Source organism: Anser anser, assembly GCF_964211835.1.
Source record: "Anser anser genome assembly, chromosome: 1".
NCBI lineage: Eukaryota > Metazoa > Chordata > Aves > Anseriformes > Anatidae > Anser > Anser anser.
Window position 1 is genome coordinate 170,563,076 of NC_139720.1, and position 14,272 is coordinate 170,577,347.

The window sequence follows — 14,272 nt, forward strand, 5'->3', positions numbered from 1 at the left end:
TAACAAATTACCTTGTTGTTCAAACCAAAAAACGTAATTTTTCCTTTTCCTCAGCATGAGTTTCTCACTGTTGTGGATTTAGGTTTATAAAAGTGTAATGTAACAGCAATTCAGGATTTATTATTTTACTCTATATCAAATAACAAAGATATGATTTTAACAGCACTTGATCACTCTCAACATATTAGTCAATTGACATAGCAATCTAAAGAACTTGTTAGAAACTGCAACTTAGTTAAATATTTGAGAATGGCAAGGTTCACTGGAAATTTATTGTAGTGTCTTAGAGGTTTCTAAATCCAGTAGGGTGCTTCAAAAATGCCCCTAGAGTGAATTACTCACTGTACTTCCTTGTCAGCATTTGTCTGTGAACAAACTTGCTCCTAAAGGAGTACAGCCCTGAGATGAGTCTCAATAGGCCCTCACTCAGGGAGAAATCAAGGGTGTAGCCCACTACAATCCCTGGAGAGCTCAAAGAGTTCTTGCTTAGGATTGCTATTTATAGGGTTGCAAAGCCATTGTCTTTTGGTCAGTAACCTTCCAAGATTCAGGTCTTTTGCCAATTCACAATCCACATTGAGCAATCACAATTCCCTTCGCACCCCACCCCACCCCCAGCACATAATTGTGTCCTTGTGCGGCTTGATATAATCAGAGGGAAGGCCTGATCATCTGGGAGCTTGCATCACATAAACAACAGGTGTCAAGGGGAGCAAAGCAGCATCAGGATTCACTGCACTCTGTAGATAACAGAGGAATAGTGTCAAGATGGCTTTTCATTTGATTATTAAGAAGAAAGAGATGAGGCACCATTTTTATTCGGTAGATTGATTTGTAGTCAAGCTCAGATTCCTTTTCAGATTGTTTTCTTTGGACCCTGATGTGCTTTGTTATTTCCCATGAGAGATTTCACAGTAACGAGCTCTGCCTGGGGCCCCATTGTTAACAAGCTGTCCAGTTCAAGGAGCAATCACATTGAGGCCTACTGTGGCTCAGAAGCCTGAGCAAGACTTACGCCAAGTACAGGAGCAGGGTGTACCTGCCACGCTCACATCTGTTAAAAACAAGTAAAAGAAGTTATCAAATCACATAGGTATTATCTGAAGTCATCTTGTCTTTACTTCGCATACATGAAAATATACATCATCAGGTGAAAAAACAAATGAACAAACAAACAAAACCCAACAACTATAAATTAAAAAAGAGCATGCACACATAAAATAAGCACCCTGCTGTAACTGTTGATGGGTATTTTTTTATTTCCATCTTTAATTTGAAAGCATCTTAAAATACAGCTTACAAAGCTAGAATTCCTACATATTATAGATATAATAATATCTTTATAATTACTGAATTCATTGTTATACTGCATAATCAGCTTGTTGAAGACAGGCATTATTGTAAAAAAAAAAAAAGAAAGACTACTCAAGAGTAACATAGCTCTCCCATTAAAGTCTTGATTAACTTTATAACAATAATGCAATATCACTATGTTTCCATAAATTAGAAGACAAATTGGATATATATCAAGTAATACCCTTGTATTTTTACAAAAGAAATGCATGTTTAATTTAAAGAAAAATAATTCCAACTACATAAATTTCTTAAGGACAGGGGTGATCTATAAACTCAATTCAAAAATGTAAAACAAATATTTAATCATCTCAACAGTATTATCTTAAAGGTTTTAGAGACAGCTGTGCAGCTCCTAGCCACTAAATGAAGTACAGTAACATCAAATGCAACTGATGTGTGCAGTGACGATTGAGATTATCTATTACAGATGGGCTGACCCATTTAGGTTCAGTCCCACTGCTCCTGTTTGGTCAGCAGGCACCTTTTACCATCTGCTTCATTTGCATTTGCTCTATCTTTTCTGTTATTATATAATAGAGACATAGCTAGATGGCAAGTTAGATCAGAAGCACAGTCTGAGAACTACAGAATTTTCAATTTGCTGGTTTTTTTTTTTTTTTCAGCTTTTGAAAAAAGCTTCATTCGTAAAAACAAAAGGTAAACGTAAGTCTATCATAGTCTAAAAGAATACAGTACGGATGTCTAAACCTGTATTTTGTGTGCATATTTATAAACAAGAAAGCAAGAAATGATTTCCATAAGCCAGGATTTTGTATATAATGTCAAAATAACTGAATGAAATATTCAAGGAGTAAATGGGACCTAGGGGAAAGGTTCCTAAAGATTTTTGCTATTTCAAGATATATCAGAGATGTACATGGAGATTTTGGGGGTATTCTGTGTTCCTAGCTGTTTCCATGATATGCTTAGATAACTGGGTTAATAATGACAATGGGATTCTAGCGAATAAGATATCACATCAATATCCTGATCATTTCACAGTCAAAAGACAACAGTGAAGCCAAGAAGACAGCAAATAGACACTGCCAATGACCCAAATGCTACAGTCAGAAAATAAATTTCTATGGCTTAACGTCTGGGCACCGAGAATATTTTTCAGAAATGAAGGCAAGAACTGTGCCATACTTAGTTACAGAGAGCACTTATTAAGATACATATTGCTAACAGATACATGTTACTTTTCTTTTTAAAATGCTATTAGAAGATATTTACATGTAGCCGAATGTGTTTAAAATGAGGAAAAATATATTCTAGATGATACTTTTTATTTTCTAAAACCGTTCTTATGATGATTTAGCATTATCAGGAAATCTTGGAGTCTTAAAATCAACATAGCAGTTAACATGTGGAGATCACTTTGAGTCTATGTGATTTAAAAAAAAAGGTTTTTTTTGCAAGGATGGTTATATTTGCGATGTTACGCAGTTTCTACAGCTCATCTGGTGTTCATTGTTTCCTAGCAGTCCTGTTGGATATAAGCTTTATCTGTGCAAAGGTGTTGAATAAAACAGTGTTCAAATGGATGCTGCATATGCTAATTTTGATTTCAGCTTTCTCCAAGGGCTATAACTTAAAGGTTTTCCCCTGTGAAGGTGTGGGAAGAGGAAAAAATGAGATTGTATGAATAAAGGTGGATGGTCCATTGCATTACTTATCTTCTTCAGCACAAAGAACAAGATGAAATAAATGTGAATAAACTAGGATGATACTAAATATGGCTTAATGTCTTATGTTGTCATTTCAGAATCATAATTTTCATATTGAATAGGGAAGAAGTAGCAGGAGTGGTCATAGTTTGTGCAAATAATGATGGGGAAGGCCTGTGCAATAATATATCACCTAATTTCTGAAATGTGCCCATTAATAGAATAGAAAAGATATCTGTCCAGGAATACTATCAGTAAAATATCCTGTCAAGTCTAGACAAGTGAGAATTTGGTGTAGGGTGTAGATTAGCTCTGCTATGCTCAAAAACTAACCATTAAGTTTGACTGGAACAATGTAAGTCAGAAAAATGGAGGCATTAAGATTATAGACAATTTAGTCAAGGGAAATAGTTAAGCATACCTTTTTTTATCAATCCTTTTTATATTTTATTTTATTATTTCTTTGCTGTAGGAAAATATTTTTTGAAAATATAAACTTTTCAATGTGACTCTTCATGAGAAGGAAATTTGCTGAATTCATATTAAAACCCCTTTTCTTGGAAAATTTCCAATTCTACTTTTATGAGCAAGTATTCTATTTTTTCTTCCACTGAAGTTATCATTGTGTGCAATGTTACCTATCCACCCTCAAGTAGGATGAGAAACATTATCTAAAGTATTGATAATGTTAATGATGAAAAATAATAAAATGTTAATGACAAAAAATGATAATCATATTGTGTATACTCGTTACAGTTCCTCTTACTAAAATAGTAAAATATAGTGACACAGAAAAAACAAAAAACAACAACAAAAACAAACAAGAAAGCCAATTCATTAGGTAAAAAATCTTAAGAAGATGGTTTTTTGTTTGTTTGTTTTGGAGTTTTCTTTGTTAGTTTTTCCCTCCAGTGGGATGCCTGAATACTTGATATTTCTTTTTTATTATTACTATTTATTTATTTATTTATTTATCTATTTATTTTTGCTAAGCATTTTCAAAAGACAGCTCAGGTGAATTGAGATGGGTTTTCCGTTACCATAACATATACTTTGAATGAAACTTCCACTAAAAAAAAATAAAAGAAAAAAAAAAGCTACAATAAAACAAAAACGTAAAATCAAAATGAACCACAAATTTGCCCTGATAAAGACAGAGTTCTAACATAAATTCCATAAGCTAAAGTTCATAGGTAAGTGTCATACTCTCATTGTTTTATGACGTCAACAACATTACCACGATGTCTTAGGATTCACACACTTTGAATCATATTGTTTTATCTCTAGATGATTAGTACTCATGTTCTATATCATTATTTAAAAAAACATTGTCCTTAAAATTATGTTTGTATGTTTTCACATAAAGAGGGTGCCTGATAAAGCAGACACTGTAGCTCTTTTCAAATGAATAGAAATGTATCAAGAGTAAATAATATCTAGTTTCCAAGTAAGAGTTTCATAAAATATTGCTCAGGGAAAAGAAATTTTACCACAGTTCAGGAATAATCCCCCTAGCCTTTATTTTCACATCATAATCACAGTTTCAGATCTCAGTTTCTATTTCTAGTTTTTCTCCTTTGGGTAATGTTTTACAGCTATTGACCTTAAAACCAGTCACTATTTATTTTTCTGCTTTTTTTTTTTTTTTTCCTAGTGTAACACACAATTTCATGTTTCTTGTAGGGTACCTGATAAGCCTAAAAAGAAGTAGAAGAATAAGAAAGTGGTTTCTAAAAGCTGAAAGCTGGATAAGTTTTAAAGCCTGAAACCTTACATTGGATGCAGCAGCTGATGTTCTCAGGAATTTCTCTTTTAGGTCACAGAGTCAAGTAAAACTCTTGTAAGACTATCACTAGATACTCAATAATGGAGAAAAAATGTTGAATAGATTGCAATGCAATGCTACAAAATGATCTTTATTATAAAAATACTTTAGGTCATATGGCCCTGTGAGCTCATTGAATTGTGCTTGGTTGTTGAGATGACAGAATTCAGTCCCATATTTTCTGGTCATGTGAATTTCACTAGGTGAGGAATATAACCCTCTGATATGAGGCAATTGTCTACCAGTCAAATTTTTGATTTAGGCTATGCTTTTAATTCTTTTAATTCAATTACAGATCTTCATTAAAGCCTCTGAGAAGTACTCCATGCTACTTGTGTATATGTGAAAGAAAATGCAATTACTAAGATTTTATAATTTCTATAAGATGTGTTATTGCATGAAACGATTTAATGTACACTGCTTATTACATTTTATTTTCATAATTGATTGCATTCATTTTTAATTGAATTAAATTTTTGTTCATTTACTTCTAAATGCTGCTTCCATTTTCTAGGCTCTGTCATTTGCAACGGCAAAGTAAATATACTTATATGACTTTGAAACTACCCCATTTCTGACTGCAGTTTTGTTACTACTGTGAATGACTTTCACAACAGGAACGCAGGCCAATTTAAAGTCCAGGCACCAAGCAATTTGAGATCCACCAGCTTTATGCAGTAATATAATTATTCCCTCCGAGGCTCTTAATTGTATTCATCACACCATGATTTCTGCACAAATTAAGCATGCATTTACTGCTATATATAACTTGCTTTGCAGTTAACATCCTGGAAACAAATTTCAAGGAGATAGAATCTTGAACTTAGTCATCCCATGAAATCACTATTTCCACTGCTCAGAAAAGTCACTTAGACTGTAAGGTCATTATATTTTTACATCATCAATTCCTATGCAGAGCAGCAGTAAAAAGAGTGGTGAAAAGATCAGCAAACTTTTACACAAACTTTTTTTTTTTTTTCCAGACTGTAATTATTAAATCCCCTAGTAAAGAAAACTTTAGATTTTTGCTTGAAGGACAAAGGAAAATGAATTTTATCAAAAATAAATAGATAAAATAAAATGCAGTTTACAGAAGACAAAATGTCTGAAATTCAAAGATACATTTTTCAGCTATATATAATCACATATATATCATATATACACATAAAAAAAGTCTGATGCTATGCATTATGACAATAACCCCTGGGGCCTAGGCATTCATTTTGTATTTCACCAGAAACTATTTTCTTTCTGTAGAAATTTTTGTATACACTCAGTTGTGGAAAAGTCACATTAGAAAAAGACAAAGAAGAAAGAAGGATATGGAGACTGTGATCCATCTTCACATTTCTGTAGTCATTCTTCTGAGATTTTAAAGTAGAGTGCCATTTGACATGCCTGTAACTTGGTGCATAAATTGTCCAGTATCCCACAGAGTTAAGAATCAATATTTTAGTAAGTTTCAGAGGTGATATGGACAGTACAATCCAGACTTAACAGCTAGAAACAATAAGCAAAAACTGGAAACAAAACAACAACAACAAAAACAAACAAAACAACAACAAAAAACACCTCCATGATTTGAAATGGCATCTACATATTGAAGGTATAACCAGAAAACATCTCAGAAATGTCAGAGACTTGTGAGGGTCAGTGAATGGATACTGGTCTATTCTGATCAAGATGGCAACATTTATATGCATGCAATATTATTTCCTACTCTTTCCATCCTTTACTTTTTTTTTTTCCTTTTTTTTTCCTCTAATTTTCCTTTATCATGTGAAATGTTTACTGAGTCCATAAGCTTTTCCGGTCCATAAGAGTCCATGTTTGCCTCCTATCAGAATTGTTTGTGGTGCTAGTTAAATAATTAAAATATCAGGTGTATTCATAATCAACATACATTTCAGCAAACATTTGGCTTGAGTTATGTGTGTGATTAGATTCAATATAAAAGGTCATAAGAACAATTTCTACTTTGAAGAATAAACCCAAATCTCTGGATGTGAATGAAAAATATCTATTGACTAATAAAATTAGGCTGGATATTACCACATCTATTGTAAGCAGAATTGCACACATATACTGAGATGAGATACTGAGATCTCATCTCACAATGCACATATTGTAATATAAAAATATGTCAGCATTTATTGCATATATGAGGCAGAACCTTTGTAAGAAAACTACTTGGGATAAATCCCTTGGAGATCTATAGGACATTTGCCTTACTAAGGTCCTAAATTTGAAGTTTCAATAGTCCACAGGGAGTACCTCCCTCACAATTAATTTACCTAAGAATTATAACATGAGAACAGCATGGAAGTGACTAAGAATGTTATATCAGATCCAAGGGAGCCTTTAATTTAATGAGCTCTTTTAGTCGCACTTCACATGTGTGAATCCTCTACCCTTCAGTCTGATACAAGCACTTGCTTAGAGCATTGCATAGTGTGAATAAGGAGGCATTATTTACATATAGAAATAATGCCTGCTGGTCTTTCAAAATCCACATAAGATACCTGACATTCTGCCACCAACTAATAAAAAAAATATAATCCCTAATATTAGAGCAAAAATAGCTCTAAATTTTAGTCAGAATATAACAACCAAACATATATTCTTAATTCTCCAAACATCTATTGCCAATGAAAACTGCCAGTCCTTCCAAGTCCCTAAAAGAAGTCTGTTCCTCAACAAGCCTCAACTCTGCATACAACTGTTCAATATGACTAGCATTGCAAAATTCAGAAGGGCAAGACATTTGGATTATTGTTGACCAAGAAAGGAAGGAACTACAGAAACATTATGGAAAATAAAGTTTTAGCCTTCTCTTTTTTCCCTGCTGTGACTACCTAAGCTATTTGTAGCCTTAGATTTCAGGAGCAGTACCCATGAGTTATCCTGGAAAGTGGAGAGAGCCACTTGTAAAAACTAAACCAGTTTCCTTATACTCCCTTAAAAATAATAAATTATTTTTGAACTCTCTCTCTTTCTCTCTCTTCTTCTTTCTTCTTAGAACAATATATTCAAGATTGATTTGGAGCTGATAGTAAAGTACACTACATTAATCCAGTGTAGAAAATCAGAACATGGGCTATCAGATTCTTCAGTGAAGAACAACATTCCCAATTATGACTTTTGTTAGTTTCAAAGAGCTGGGACTATTCCCTGACTCCACAGCAGTAAGATTTGGCAAATGATCATATGTCAAGGGTGTTGCAGGAGTCTGTCTTTTTATGCAGTAAAGGTAAAAAGGTAGTCACACTCAGGTTTTATTCTTAACATGCTGACTTACAACAGTAACACATAGATGCTTCCTATATTACAGACAGAAATAGTAGATTTTCCAATACAAGTATGCCTTACTGACTTGCACCATAAGAGTTTTTAACTGTTCATTTTAATCCAGTTTTTCCAGTTCCAAATGCCATCTTTAATTTCTACATTCCCTGCTGAAAGAGATATTGTCCACAGGTTATTATTAACACAGAAAAAAATGACATTCTAGCACTCATACATATATAAACCTTGGTTTATGACATATATAATTGTTACTTGATTAGTTGGATTCTGAGCTCAGACTCTTCATGGACCATTATTGGTTTGCTTAGGATGCTGCCATAACTCTGGCAAGATCCCCTGATTTGGATAAAGCCTTATGTTTCATTTAGAATAGTTCAAACCTTATTAGAGTCTTTTCACATCACCATGTAATGTATGTCATGTAGGAAAATGAAGACAGGGTTGTAACATGGTCAGTAAATCTGTTTTCTCATTCTAATAACATTTCAGGCATTCTGCCCTAGTCTCAGAATCTACTACTGGCCAAAATACAGGCTCCCTCTTCTATGTATGCTATTATTCAACTTGTTACTATGTGCTAAACCTGTCTGCTAATGCCTCTCTGCATTTCTTTTGTTGCCCTTTTTAATTAGGCAATGCCAGAACACCTTTGTTTTGCTATTTTGACAACTTAACTATATGAGGAAAATCAGAATTCTCTTAGTTTTACACACACTAAGACCCAAAAGCACTCCCAGACTGAAAGGACACTTTGTATTGGATAAAAATACAGTTTAGTTTTAGAATTAGTTTTAGAAGATATATTAAAATCACTTTGGATGACATCTGACAAGCCCAATCTACCAATCACTGAAGCTAGCAGATTTCAGTAGCCACTGAATTATAAAACTGTTGGCTTTTTCATATGTGTTTGTAAGGATAGCTGCACATTTGTTACCTAATTAGCATAGATATTATCTCTGTACACATTTAACACATCTAAAGCCAGTTACCTTTTTACAGAAAGTATGTATTTAAGGTAAAAGTTCTGAGCAATCAGACAAAGCAACACAATTAATGTAATAAAAGTCTTCAACAGGAAGTCTGTTGTGTCTGTTTCCCTCTTAATCAACTGTAAAATTATAAAGGAATTAGAGGCACTACAAAGTCACACTAGAAATAAGTCATAGACATTCTCTTTTTTATTGAATGAAATTATCTATGTATACAGGAAAAATAACCTGAGAAGCTAAGTAATTTTTGCAGGTGCTTCTGAATTTTTCCCTTTCAATTATTTGGGAAGGAAAATCTAACTTTCATTCTGCTGCTTTTCTCATACATGCATTTTGACATTAAAATAATAAAGCCAATGAAGTGCACATAGTTCTAGATTTATGTCACACATATCACTCTGTCAGTTAGTAATTGACATAATGACAAAGTAGCCAGGGAAAATGTAGGTGGAGAAAGGGGATTTGAACAGAAAAAAGATGTGCATAGGAAGCAGTCTGGAGAGTTTGAATATACCTAGCAACATGACTAGATGCATTCCCATTCTATTGCTTAAAAAAAAAAAAATCAAAAAAAAAATAATCTAGGTCTTGTGGGTATGAGGTAAGTCTGATAAACACAAACCTTCTAATTTTCTGCTTCCAAAGAACGGTCTGTCAAGGTTAAAGCTGAAGGTTCCTGAATAATTTTGATTGGCACTGAGCAATAGTTTGAGAAGTATAACTGAAGAAAATGAAACAATAGGCTACTGAAATATCAAGGGAACTGAGATTGTTAGCAGTGTTCATACAGCACAGTACTACCATGGCATCCTGGACATGAATATTCATGTAGCTACAGTTACAGATGCACAAAAGCTTCAAAAAGTTCCCTGAGATATTATCACTCTGTAACTATTAATCCCAGTTCATATGTCCTGAAAAGAATAAGGTCTGGGACAACACAAAAGGAAACTTTTGCTAGCAATACTTGGTTTATATAGGAATCTTCTTTATTTGTACATACTGAGTTTTGAACCTGGCATAAGGACATGAAAGGTATTTGGGCTTATGTCTTAGAGTAGCTAAGGTACAGAAACAGATAGACATATCAAGGATGTAAGCCAGACTTTGACACTCAACCTGTAGGCCAGTGATTGACTACTGCCCCCTTCTATCTCACAGTATAGGTACAGATAGCAAAGGCTGGAGGGTTATACACATGTATGTCATGGTTTTGACTGGGAGAGAGTTAATTTTCTTTGTAGTGTCTCACCCTATACTGCATTTTGGATTTTTGATGAAAATAGTGGGGATAGCACACCGATGTTTTTAGTTACTGCACTGCAGTGCTTACACAGAGACAAGGACTTTTCTACTTCTTGTGCTGCCCTGACAGTGAGGAGTCTGGGGGTGCCTGAGGAGATGGGAGGGGAGAGAACCAGGACAGCTGACCCACACTGTCCAAATGGATTTTCCATACCATACTGTGTCATGTTCAACAATAAAACTGGGGTAAAGAACAAGAAGGGAATATTGGGAGTGATGGTGTCTGTCATTCTAAGAAACCATTCCACATGATGAACCATGCTTTCCTGGAAATGGCTGAACACCTGCCTGCTAATGGGATGCTGATGAGAAGTAGTGAATGAATTGTTTGTTTAGCTTTGCTTGTGTGCACAGCTTTTGCTTTACCTAGTAAAATATTTTTATCTCAACCCATGAGTTCTTGCACTTTTAGCTTTCTGATTCACTCCTATGCATCCCACCTGGGGAGAGTGAGCGAGCAGCTCTGTGGTGCTTAGCTGTCTGACAGGGCTAAACTACAACAGTTCTTCCTGACACCAAATTTGGGGCCTAAAGAGTTTGAAAAGATGACAGTTTTGATTTCAATGTAGAGTGTGCTAGATGAAATTTATAGAAGTTATAGCTGTTTAGCTGCTAATTGGCATGGTCTTGTGCTTGCCATGGGACTTACTTTGCCTTACTGTATGCTAGAATCTGTTGCTTATTAGTGGCTGCTTTTGTTTCTGCTACTTACTCTACTCTTTTTCATCTTGCTTTTCTCTGCCTGGGAACATTTTTGTAGCAACTATGGCCACAAGCCTGGGCTGGCAGACAGCTAGGGCATCACTGCTGTTCCTGTGCTGCTGGACTGGACTGGCTGGAACTTCAAACTTAAATTGAGTCAGAGGGACTTTGAGCGGTGGATGAGTCCATGTGGGAGCATGTACACACCGAAATCTCTCTGGTCACAGATAGATCCACTTTGGAGCAAAGTACACCTCAAATCATCTGTGGTCACAGAGAAGTCCATGCTGCAGCAGATACACCTTGCAGTGTCTGTGTCCATGGATAAGGCCATGCCTTCAAGAATACCTTGAAACATCTGTGTCTGTGGATAAGAACATGACAAAACAGGTGTCTGAAGGGATCTCTGCAGGGACTGTGGCCAAAGAAGAAGGTCCACACCAGAACAGGTAGACCTCGAAGCATCTGTGGTCATGGATTGGTCCATGACACAGTAGGCAGAACTCTGCAGGGACTGTGGCTCATAGATAAGGCCATGTCAGAGCAGGTATAGCTCTAAGAGATTGTGGCCAGAGGACTGGACTGAGTCCAGCCTGGAGCAGGGGTGAGGAGAGTTCATTGCATTGTTAAACTCTATGGCCTGGTCCAAAAGGACAAGGGGTGGAGATAATAATGTATATGACTTTAAAATGTTTTAGGCCATTATTCAAGTTGTGTGTTATAGCAAATACTATAGCAGGAATTCCATGCCACTAGCCAGGCCAGGGGCAAGGGGAGGAGTGCATTGCAATGTTAAAACCTGTAGTCTGGTCTGAAGGTACCAGGGGTGGAAACTGTGATGGATATACCTTTAAATTGTTGTAACCTATGATCTGAGTTACATGTTATAGGAATTCCTATAGCAGGAACCACTCAAACTAATGGAGGACGAACCTGACAAGACACAGTGCAAGTACAGCAGTGACCTGACCTGAGCTGGCTTTGGCATCAAATAACTCCATGCAACACTCTGGCTTTCTTATCCTGGGTGATCACCATAATAGACAAAGACTAAGTAATGGAGAAAAAGAACTTAGTGGATATTTTCTGAACATTTTATGGATATTTCATAGAGATGGTCCTTAGACTGAGGGAAAGATATCTGTGTATTGAAGGGTGGTGATTATTGAGGGACCTGGGCATGATGTAAGTGCAATGAGCTAAGGGGTGAAAATTGTCATGGTTTTGACTGAGAGAGAGTTAATTTTCTTTGTAGACGCTCATGCAATACTGCATTTTGGATTTTTGATGAAAATAGTGGGGATAGCACACCAATATTTTTAGTTACTGCAGAGAAGTGCTTACACAGAGCCAAGGACTTTTCAGCTTCTAGCACTGCCCCACCAGCCAGGAGGCTGAGGGTGCACAGGGAGCTGGGAGGTGACAGAACCCGGGCAGACCAGACTGACCAGAGATATTCCATACCATATGACGTCATAGTTAGCAATAAATCTGGGGTAGAGAAGGAGGAAGGGGCGGACATCCAGAGTGATGGTATTTGTCTTCCCAAGAAATCATTCCACGCGATGAGCTCTGCTTTTCTTTCTCTCCCCACCCCACCTGCGGAGTGTGTGTGTCATGCCTGACAAGCAGATATGTGTCACTTAGTGCTGGGGATAAACCACAGACACGTTTAAGGAAAACATGGTCTCCAGTGGGAAAAGTAGTACAATCTCCAGAAAGTGGAGAACGCTCAGAAACATCCCTGCATTTAGATATGTTATTGGCTATTATTTAGGTGACAACCCACTCAATAATGTGCTTTCTGTTTTTTTTTTTTTTTAAAGACATCTTAATCTCATTGTTGACTATATGAAGTACTTCATTGCTTAATTAATATAATCTAATACTTTTGTTCACAAATGTGTGCCAAAATCACAGTTTGTAATTTATAATTATAAAATATATTACATATATAATTCACTTTACACGTGACAGCCCCATTACAGATCGTTTCCAAATGCCTTGTAAAGATACATGGTATGAAATATAAATCCATATGAACCTATTTTAGCCAGTGCTAAAATAGATCTCATGTAGGTATTTAGGACACTGAAATAAGTCATAAGCAATTACTTAGAAGACAGAAAAGTCTCTAGTTTCATTTTATTTTCTATAGAATACATGGACAAAGAAAAAAAAAAAACAACAAAAAAAAACACCCAAACCCACAAAAAAATGGTGACCCATCTGAATTGATATTCATACAGCATATGTAGCAACCTCAAAAGCTGTGTGTGTGTGGAAATTGACATAATTTATATTTATTTATAGTTAAAGAAACTCAGCAATTATTCATTATGAAATAATGTTCATAATTTTGTTTGCAATAGAATATTGACACAATTTAAAAGACTTTTCTGTAGAAAATAAGATTTAGTTCCAAAGAATAATCCAAGCCCAACAATAAACAGATGCAAAACCCATTATAGTTTTTTCCTACTTGCCTCATTAGGCTCAATGCTTAAAAGAGATCAATGACTCTGAGGTGAATTGAAAAAATATGTATTTTATTCTTACTTGTGCCCTGACTTAGACAGAGAAAAGTTTATATTTATTTTCTGAAGCATTTCTACTTTCATTTCTGTAAGTATTACCACATTCATCTGCTTTCACACTTTTTCTGTTTCACTAGCAATCTGTTAGTGATCTCTTCCTTTCATCTCTCTACATATATATCCTAATGAAATCATTATGGCTGAACGGTAGGTTTTCATCCTCCTCTATTCCTACACTATATAGTGGTAATGATCTCATTTTATTTTGATACACTGACATTACAGCTGTCCTTTTCATCTTCCCAAATCTATTTTATGTTCATTTAAATAAATATATTTAATTATTCAAATCACACAGCTGTATAATCTTACTTGATGTGAAAACATTTGATTATCTGATATGGGATACTGACATGGCTGCTAACATTTGTTTTGTTGTGTAAATTGCAAGTTGTTAAACAATAATACCCTGAACTGCTGTATGATAATAAAGAAAAAAAAAAAAAAAGGTTTGCTGGTGGTTTGAAAAGTTTTTCCACTATTAAACATGAAATGCAGTAATATATATCTCATTTTGTTTGT

General features: G+C 35.2%; 1 long non-coding RNA gene across 1 annotated transcript; it reads left to right on the top strand.

Annotated features, from left to right (window-relative positions):
* Positions 1 to 1,499: 1,499 nt before the first annotated feature.
* On the top strand, positions 1,500 to 5,992 carry LOC310893155. Its single transcript, XR_014578765.1, has 4 exons — positions 1,500 to 2,013; positions 2,359 to 2,484; positions 2,928 to 3,007; positions 4,707 to 5,992. It is a non-coding gene; the product is annotated as an uncharacterized lncRNA (long non-coding RNA).
* The last annotated feature ends 8,280 nt before the right edge of the window (positions 5,993 to 14,272 follow it).